The following is an 8,653-nucleotide window of genomic DNA, read 5'->3' on the forward strand; positions in this document are numbered from 1 at the left end:
AGGAGCCCCGGTGAGAAACGGGGACCAGGGGCCAGTCTCTCCCCGGAGGCCTTTATTACGCAGTGAAGATGCAGAGAGAGGGAGAGAGACCCCACTAGGCTGAGAAGAAATGTCCCAAGCCAATCCAACCAGGCCTCTAGTGTTGTCAGAATCTGCCAAGGGTTGGAGTTTAGCAGAGGTGGTGAACCTATCCTGGGGAGAAAGTTTCCCCATCTCATTTATTTATTTACTAAAGGTAAAGGTTTTCCCCAGACGTTAAGTCCAGTCGTGACCGACTCTGGGGGTTGCTGCTCGTCTCCATTTCTAAGCCGAAGAGCCGGCGTTGTCCATAGACATCTCCAGGTCATGTGGCCGGCATGACTGCATGGAGCGCCCATACCTTCCCGCCGGAGTGGTACCTATTGATCTACTCACATTTGCATGTTTTCGAACGGCTAGGTTGGCAGGAGCTGGGGCTAACAGCGGGCGCTCATTCCGCTCCCGGGATTTGAACCTGGGACCTTTTAGTCCGCAAGTTCAGCAGCTCAGCGCTTTAACACACTGTGCCAGCAGGGGCCCCTATTTATTTACTAGCTTGGGGTTATTAGAAGAAGGCATTGTTTGTTTTGGGATGTTAGGTTATCACTGAAGTTTGGTCCAGATCCGTGGCTGACTGGATTCAGTGTTCTCTGGAGAAGGGTGAACTACAACTCCCAGATTCCTAAAGCCATGTTGGGTCTGTGTGCCAAGTTTAGCCCAGATCCGTCGTCGGCTGGGTTCAGGGCTCTCTGGATAAGGGTGAACTACAACTCCCAGATCCCAGGTCAAGCACCCCCCAAACCAAGCCTGTATGCACAGTTAGTCATGTTGGGTCTGTGTGCCAAGTTTAGCCCAGATCAGTCGTCAGCTGGGTTCAGGGCTCTCTGGATTGGGGTGAACTACAACTCCCAGATCTGAGGTCAAACACCCCCAAACCAAGCCCGTATGCACAGTTGGCCATGTTGGGTCTGTGTGCCAAGTTTAGCCCAGATACGTCATCAGCTGGATTCAGGGCTCTCTGGATAAGGGTGAACTACAACTCCCAGATCCCAGGTCAAGCACCCCCCAAACCAAGTCTGTATGCACAGTTAGTCATGTTGGGTCTGTGTGCCAAGTTTAGCCCAGATCCGTCGTCGGCTGGGTTCAGGGCTCTCTGGATTGGGGTGAACTACAACTCCCAGATCCGAGGTGAAGCACCCCAAACCAAGCTTTTATGCACAGTTGGCCATGTTGGGTCTGTGTGCCAAGTTTAGCCCAGATCAGTCGTCAGCTGGGTTCAGGGCTCTCTGGATTGGGGTGAACTACAACTCCCAGATCTGAGGTCAAACACCCCCAAACCAAGCCCGTATGCACAGTTGGCCATGTTGGGTCTGTGTGCCAAGTTTAGCCCAGATACGTCATCAGCTGGATTCAGGGCTCTCTGGATAAGGGTGAACTACAACTCCCAGACCCCAGGTCAAGCACCCCCCCAAACCAAGTCCGTATGCACAGTTAGTCATGTTGGGTCTGTGTGCCAAGTTTAGCCCAGATCCGTCGTCGGCTGGGTTCAGGGCTCTCTGGATTGGGGTGAACTACAACTCCCAGATCCGAGGTGAAGCACCCCAAACCAAGCTTTTATCCACAGTTGGCCATGTTGGGTCTGTGTGCCAAGTTTAGCCCAGATCCATTGTCGGCTGGGTCAGGGCTCTCTGGATAAAGGTGAACTACAACTCCCAGATCTGAGGTCAAACACCCCAAACCAAGCCTGTATTCACAGGTGGCCATGTTGGGTCTGTGTGCCAAGTTTAGCCCAGATCAGTCGTCGGCTGGGTTCAGGGCTCTCGGGATAAGGGTGAACTACAACTTCCAGATCCCGTATGCAATGCACAGTTGGCCATGTTGAGTCTGTGTGCCATGTTTGGTCCAGATCTAACGTCAGGTGAGTCCAGTGCTTTCTGGATGCAGGTGAACTATAACTTCCAAAATCAAGGTCCATTCCCACTAACCCCTGCTTCAGTTAGTCAAGGGGCTTCTATGTGCCATGCTTGGTCCCAGTCCATTGTCGATGTGGGTCACAGCTCCTCTGGTTGTAGTTGAACTATAACTTCCAAAATCAAGGCCCATTCCCACTAACCCCTGCAGTATGTTAGTCATGGGGCTTCTCCGGGCCATGTTTGGTCCCAGTCCATTGTCGGTGTGTGTGTGTGTGTGGGGGGGGGGGTGTAACAGTATCAGTGAAGGTACTGCAAGTCCCATTATCCATGACAAATTTGGTCCAGATCCCTTGTTGGTTGGATTAACAGTGCTTTCTGGATGTAGATCAAGTACAACTCCTGTAAATCATTGAGAATTCTCCCCAAACCTCTTGTTCAGTTGCTGATCAATTCCTCTGTTAACTGTGTTCCATAGGAAAGGGTTAAGGGTTAAGGTAGAGGCAGTGGGCAGGGGTCATGCAAATTAAGAAACACTGGAATGTCCATTCTGGAGGAAAAACAGAACATCTAGGATAAAATTGTCCCCACATGAAAGCCTTCACTTGGATGGGGGGCAAAATGGTGTTTGTGGCGGACACTGGCAGGGTTTGGGCTACATGATCACGGCATTCACTATAGCCTGCATGTCAATGGAGGAAGCTATGTGTGTCTTTTTCTCAGTGGGAACAATAGCTGTTTGTGGGGGTGGGAGGCTATCTGTGTAAGTGGACACCTCCTCCACATACACACATACATATTTTTTACTTTTATTATGTGTATAAATATAGATTTATTTATTTATTTATTTCCAGCATTTATACCCCGCCCTTCTCACCCGGGGGGACTCAGGGCGGCTTACAACAGTTGGCAACATTTAATGCCAAGAACATAATAATAAAACAAAAACAGTACATATAATCAATTAAAACTATAAAAATACATCATTAAAATACATTATAAAAATTAAAACATATGTAAATTAGATCCATTTGTCTAAAAACCTCATGCTTCAGCCTTCAATCGGACCATGTCGGCGTTATCATATTACTCGTTAAAAGCTTGTGCACACAGCCATGTTTTCACAGCCTTTCTGAAACCCAGAAGAGTTGGGGCTTGTCGGATATTTGTGGGGAGGGTATTCCACAGCCGGGGAGCCACCACCGAGAAGGCCCTGTCCCTCGTTCCCACCAGCCGCGCCTATTTACTATATTTCTATCCTGCTCTATCTCACCCCGAGGGGGATTCGCTTACAAAAGGGCAAAATTCAATGCCCCATTATACATAATAGAAAAAAGCAAATACATGACATAGTTGACTAAGATAAGCTAGTTTATCTGTGATCAGATGACACAACAAGCTCCCATTAACTGAATATGGAATAAAATGCCTGCAAAGTTTCTTCCCAGAGCCATCACCAGATGATCCCGAGAGTTCCAGATGTTTCAGACTTCCACTTCCAGAAGCCTTGCTTGACCAATAATAAACATTTCTGTGAGCTGAAGTCCAAAACATCTGTAGATACAGGCTTTGGAATATTTGGCTCCTTGATTGCTACCATACTTCACTGATTAAGTTAAAAAGTTGGGGTATTGTTTTCCCCCTTATGTTCAAACTTTTCAGAAAATAGTGTTTCTTGAAGGGCTTCTTTTAAGTACCCCTGACAGATGGGATGGCCTTTGTTTAAAAGCTTCCAAGGAAGGAGCTTCTATCACACTCCCAGGCAGAGAGTTCTACTGCTGGACAGCTCTCACAGCTAGGAAGTTCTTCCTAATATAATCCAGTTCAAAGCAGATAATCTGGATTTTATGTGGCAGTGTCCAGGGGGCTGGAGTTTCAATTTATTTACTTATTTACAGTATTTATATTCCGCCCTTCTCACTCCAAAGGGGACTCAGGACGGATCACAATGCACATATACATGGCAAACATTCAATACCATTAGACATATGACATATAGACAGACACAGAGGCAATTTAACATTTTCCAGCTTCCGGCTTCATGAGGGTATGCTTGATTCCAGCCACAGGGGGAGCTGCTGCTTCGTCGTCCACTTGTGACACCGAGTCCTTGATGGTAGTACTTCCTCATTCCTTTCCGCATGCTGCTGGCAGTTCTATGGTGTCATAAATTAGTTAAATTAGCCTCTCCGCATAAAGCAGTACCTAAATTTTCTACTTAACAGATGCTTGAGTCCACAGTACTCTCTGGATGTAGGTGAACCACAACTCTAAAATTCAAAGTCAATGCTCACCAAACCTTTCCAGTATTTTCTGTTGGTCATGGGAGTTCTGTGTGCCAAGATTGGTTCAATTCCATCATTGGTGGAGTTCAGAGTGCTCATTGATTGTAGGTAAATATAAATCCCAGCAACTACAATTCCCAAATGACAAAATCAGTCGTCGTCCCCCAACCCCACCAGTATTCAAATTTGGGTTTATTGGATATTTGTGCCAAATTTTGTCCAGTGAATGAAAAATATGTCCTGCAATAACAGATATTTACGTTACGATTCATAACAGTAGGAAAATGACAGTTATGAAGTAGCAACAAAAATAATGTTATGCTTGGGGGTCACCACAACATGAGGAACTGTATCAAGGGGTCGTGGCATTAGGAAGGTTGAGAACCACTGACCAAGAGATTTCTAGAGGTAAAAAATTGTTTCCTTGAGGAAGACTTAAGACTTAAGACTTGTACTGAAGACTTGTACTGAAGGATTACATTTTTCCCAGCGAGAACAATGTAATCAAAATCTGAATGATCAAATTAGCACAAGGGCTGATAGTTGAACAAATCTGCTGACCCAAGGCTAGGAAGTATTTGTCCAGTATGGGCTACACTTTGGACCTCGTATATAAGGACTCGTCGCCCTACAGAAGTTGTTCCACAACTGTTACCATTGATCCACACAACCTAGTCAGCAGTAAGCTGTGGCCAAAGCAGTAGTTCAGCAGTGTTCCTGGGAAGCTACGGTCTTTCCGTTCCCAAGTGTACAAGCTGGGAAAGTGCCTAGAGCTGCTAAGGCCTTTCTTAGCTCAAGCCCATCCTAAGCCAAAGGATTTCAGCCAGCTTTCTAAAAATAATTATTAATCTCCAGTGAACAAGTTGAGATCTAAATGTTATTGGAAGCAGAAAAGAAGCCTCTGGTCAGACGCCCCCACCTCCATCCAATTCCTTGTTTTAAACTTCTGGAAGGGAGTCCTAGGAGAGCAAGAAAGATGGCATCCAGAAGCAGTTATTACAGATGTCTGACTTGGAGAAAGAGCAACAGATAGTACATTTCACATCTTAAATGTGTTCTGATTAAATGACCTCTGACCCACGAAACTTATGAATGATAAAATGATACGTACTTTCTTATTTATTTACATTTGTTTTATGATACACTCGCTTGGGGACCCGGTGATGCCCAGGCTATTTTTAAAAGGCATTGTTTGTGCTCCAAGTTTAATTTAGATCCAACACCGGCTAGGTTCAGTGGGTGTGGGGGAACGACAAGTCCCATATGCCAAGGTCAATCACCCCCAAACCCTGCTGTATGCACAGCTGGCCACGTTTGGTGCAGATCCATCATTGGTGGGGTTCAGAATGCTCTCTGGATGCAGGATGAACTACAGCTCCCACCATAGTGGGTCAGTACCTCTCAATTCCCTCCAGTAGGTTCAGTTGGTCATAAGGGTTCTGTGTGCCAAGTTTGATCCAGACCCATCGTCAGTGATGGTCACAGTGTCTCTTGATGTCAGTGAACTACAACTCCCAGAAAGCAAGGTCAGTTCCCCCCAAACCCCTCCAGTATATTCAATTAATCATGGTGGTTCTGCATGCCAAGTTTGATCCAGGTCCATCGTCCGTGAGGTTCACAGCTTCTGTGGTTATAGGTGAACTACAAATCCCAGAAATCGAGGTCTACCCTTCCCAAACCTCTCCAGTGTTCACATTTGGGTGCATTAGGCATGTACACATCGTCCTTTGGGTTCACGGAGCTCTCTGGATGTAAGTGAACTACAACTCCCCCAAATCAAGGTGAATTCCCCCCAAAACCTTCTAGTATTTTTTGCTGGTCATGGGGGCTGTGTGCACCAAGTTTAGTCCAGTTCCATCTTTGGTGGAGTTCAGAGTATTCACCGATTGCAGGTGAACTATACATCCCAGTACCTACAACTTTCAAATGTCAAGGACAATTCCTCACAAAACCCACCAGTATTCAAATTTGGACATATCGGGCATACCTGCGAAGTTTGGTCCAGATCCATTGTTCTTTGTGTTCACAGTGCTCTCTGGATGAGAGCTACAACTCTGTGGCCCAGGTCCATTGTCGGGGGGGGGGGGGGGGTCACAGTGCTCTGACTTGATGAAGGGTGAACTACAACTTCCATCATGTGGAGTCAGCCCCCCAAACTTCTCCAGTATGTTTAGTTGCTGCTCAGAGCTGCTGTTTGTTATGCAGAAAAAGTTGAAAAGAGTAGGAAAGGGTTAAGGGAGAGGCAATGGGCGGGGTCATGTAAATTCCACATTAATGGAGAGAATAAGAAGAAACACTGGGATGTCAATTCTGGAGGAAACACATAAAATCTAGGATGAAATTGTCCCCGAATGAAAGCATTTCTTGGGTGGTGGGACCTAGTGTTTGGGGAGGACATTGGCAGGGGTTGGACTCAATGTTCATGATGCTCAGTAACACCTGCAATGTCATTGGTGGGAATGGAGCCCCCAATGGCATAGTGGACTAAAGCCTCGTGACTTGAAGGTTGGGTTGCTGACCTGAAAGCTGCTAGGTTCGAATCCCACCCGGAGAGAGTGCGGATGAGCTCCCTCTATCAGCTCCAGCTCCATGCAGGGACCTGAGGGAAGCCTCCCACGAGGATGATAAAACATCCGGGCGTCCCCTGGGCAACATCCTTGTAGACGGCCAATTGTCTCACTCCAGAAGCGACTCAAGTTGCTCCTGACACAGAAAAAAAAAGTTGGTAGGAATGTTTTTGGTGGCTCCTCAACACTGTGGGTTAAAGCTGTTTGTGGAAGTGGGAGCCTGTGGATGTGGGCACCCCAGCCATATACACACATATGTATTTTCACTTTTATTACATTTATAGGTATAGATTGATAGATTAACTTTACATTTTTTATTCCAAAAAGTTCCATTGCCTTCATGTCTCCTCCCTCCCTCCCTTCTTTCCCTATGTCAGGATTTTCTTGGCAAGATTTTTTCATAGCAGATTTGCATTGCCTTCCTCCGAAGCTGAGAAAGTGTGACTTGCCCAAGGTCATCCATGACTAGCTGTTTCAAGGTGAAGTGGCCCTTTGTGATGCCACTGGTCTGCCTGATGCTAGGTGAAAGATTAGCTGTTGCTAGGTGAAGTGGCCTTCTGTGATATCACTTGTCTGAGAGATGCTAGGTGAAAGATTGGCTGTTGCTAGGTGAAGTGGCCCTTTGTGATGTCACTGGACTGCCTGATGCTGGGTGAAAGATTGGCTGTTGCTAGGTGAAGTGGCCTTCTGTGATATCACTACACTGGTTGATGCTAGGTGAATGTGGCTGTTGCTAGGTGAGGTGGCTCAGTGTGATGTCACCGTATTGGCTGATTCCAGCTAATGATTAGCTGTTGCTAGGTGAAGTGGCCCTTTGTGATGTCACTGGACTGCCTGATGCTAGGTGAATGTGACTGTTGCTAGGTGAAGTGGTCCTTTGTGATGTCACTGGACTGCCTGATGGTAGGTGAAAGATTGGTTGTTGCTAGGTGAAGTGGTCCTTTGTGATGTCACTGGACTGCCTGATGCTAGGTGAAAGATTGGCTGTTGCTAGGTGAAGTGGCCTTCTGTGATATCACTACACTGGTTGATGCTAGGTGAATGTGGCTGTTTCTAGGTAAAGTGGCTCAGTGTGATGGCACCGCATTGGCTGATACCACGTAATGATTAGCTGTTGCTAGGTGAAGTGGCCTTTTGTGATAATCACTGCCTTGGCTGATGCTAGGTGAATGATTAGCTGTGGCTAGGTGGCCTTGCCTTCTGTGATATCATTGCACTGGCTGGTGCTAATGAGGGATTTGCTGTGGCTAGGTGAAGTGGCCTTCTGTGACTGCATTGGCCGTTGCTAGGTGAAGCAGCTCCCTGTGATGTCACCAGGAAAGGAAGGAGGCATGTATATGAGGGGATGAGAGAAAGGAAAGGAAAAAAAAACATGGAAGCAGTGAAGAGCAGCCCCTTCAGCCACCTAGTGATTGAGAATTGTGTCCTTTATATCAAACTAGCTGTGCCCGGCCACGCGTTGCTGTGGCGAAGTCTGGTGGTATGGGAAATAAAGTATTGAGGAATTAGTGGTAGTTAAGGTAAAGGGTAAAGGTTTTCCCCTGACATGAAGCCCAGTCATGTATGATTCTGGGGGTTGGTGCTCATCTCCATTTCTAAGCCGAAGAGCAGGCGTTGTCCGTAGACTCCTCCAAGATCATGTGGGATGACTGCATGGAGCAGCGTTACCTTCCCGCCGGAGCAGTACCTATTGATGCACTCACATTTGCATGTTTTCGAACTTCTGGGTTGGCAGAAGCTGGGGCTAACAGTGAGGGTTCTCTCCGCTCCCCCAATTCAAACTTGCGGCCTTTCAGTCCAGAAGTTCAGCAGCTCAGCGCTTTAACATGCTGCACCATCAGGGGATATTATTTCCTAAATGTTGTGAATATAC

The sequence above is a fragment of the Anolis carolinensis genome, chromosome 5 (assembly GCF_035594765.1).
Source record: "Anolis carolinensis isolate JA03-04 chromosome 5, rAnoCar3.1.pri, whole genome shotgun sequence".
In the NCBI taxonomy this organism is placed as follows: Eukaryota; Metazoa; Chordata; class Lepidosauria; order Squamata; family Dactyloidae; genus Anolis; species Anolis carolinensis.